The following is a 1,354-nucleotide window of genomic DNA, read 5'->3' as shown; positions in this document are numbered from 1 at the left end:
AAAATTGATATTCAAAAGGCACACATTAAAAGATAAGAAGAGTTATCCCAAAGAATCTCACGTGTGTAGCATGTACACAAGGAAAACTCATTAGGGCATCACCAGTAAAACGGCTACGAGCCCTTTTCTCATAAATAAAGATTATATGTCTAGATAATACTGGTGAATACATGTCCCAAGCGTTTAAATGATTATGGTATGTCCATGGGGGTAAGTGTGGACAATTCTGTGATACATGTCCATACCTAGAACGGCTTGGTCGAAATCTTTTAAAACACAAATAACTGATTGATAGACCATATCTTATGAGATCAAAACTCCTATTCACAGCTTGGGCCACACGAAATTTACATGCACCAAAGTTAATACGCATCAGGCCATTTAGTGAAATAAAGCTGGTAAAAGAATGGTAAAAGAAATAGAATGGAATCAACCATCAATGTCTTGGCAAGATCCCCGGACTAAAGAATGTGAAATAGACGTCCAAAGACTATAAATTTACAAAGCTAGCTAATCAAATGCCAGACACATTTGCTGACCCGAAAAAGAATGACTAAGTCATATATAAACCAGCTTGTAAAGCACTAACGAATTTGATGTCCAAGAAGAGACACATTTAAGTTGCTACAGAGTCTAGACAACGTATGAAACATGGTAGACCAATAGGTTCCAAAAGATAAGAATCCTCGGAAACAAAATAAAGGTGCAGAGAATGATAATCAAAATCCAAATCCGAGGTTACTAAGGAAACCATCCCAGACATGGAGATAAGGCCGACCAGCTCTAAGGTACAGGTACCAAACAATGTAGCTTGGCGTCCCAAGCTGCAAAATATTGAAGGTCCTGATAATACTAGGTCCCGAAATGCCATATCTCAGTGCCATAGGAGCTTTAATGTACTTGGCAACTCACACACGGCCTGATATAAGCTTTGCTGTGAACCTACTATCTAGGTTTAGCTCCTGTCCGACCCAGAGGCATTGGAATGGGATCAAACATGTTCTTCGTTACCTGCAAGGAACGAAAGACTTGGGTCTATATTATACTAACCATAACAAAGATGGTTTAGTTGGCTTCGCTGATGCTGGTTATTTATCAGATCCACATCAAGCTCGATCACAGACATGATATGTCTTTACACATGGAGGTACGGCCATATCATGGCGATGGCGTTCCATGAAACAAACCATCGCGGCCAATTCATCTAATCAATCGGAAATCTTGGCCATACATGAGGCCAGCCGCGAGTGTGTTTGGTTGAGGTCGATGACCCAACACGTCCGAGCTGATTGCGGGATGGCCGAGTGCAAAAAGCTAACCGTGATGTATGAGGACAATGCTGCGTGCATTGCTT

This window comes from Brassica oleracea, chromosome C9 (assembly GCF_000695525.1).
Source record: "Brassica oleracea var. oleracea cultivar TO1000 chromosome C9, BOL, whole genome shotgun sequence".
NCBI classification, from domain to species: Eukaryota; Viridiplantae; Streptophyta; class Magnoliopsida; order Brassicales; family Brassicaceae; genus Brassica; species Brassica oleracea.
The sequence above is the reverse complement of the archived record's forward strand: the minus strand, read 5'-3'. Positions refer to the sequence as shown.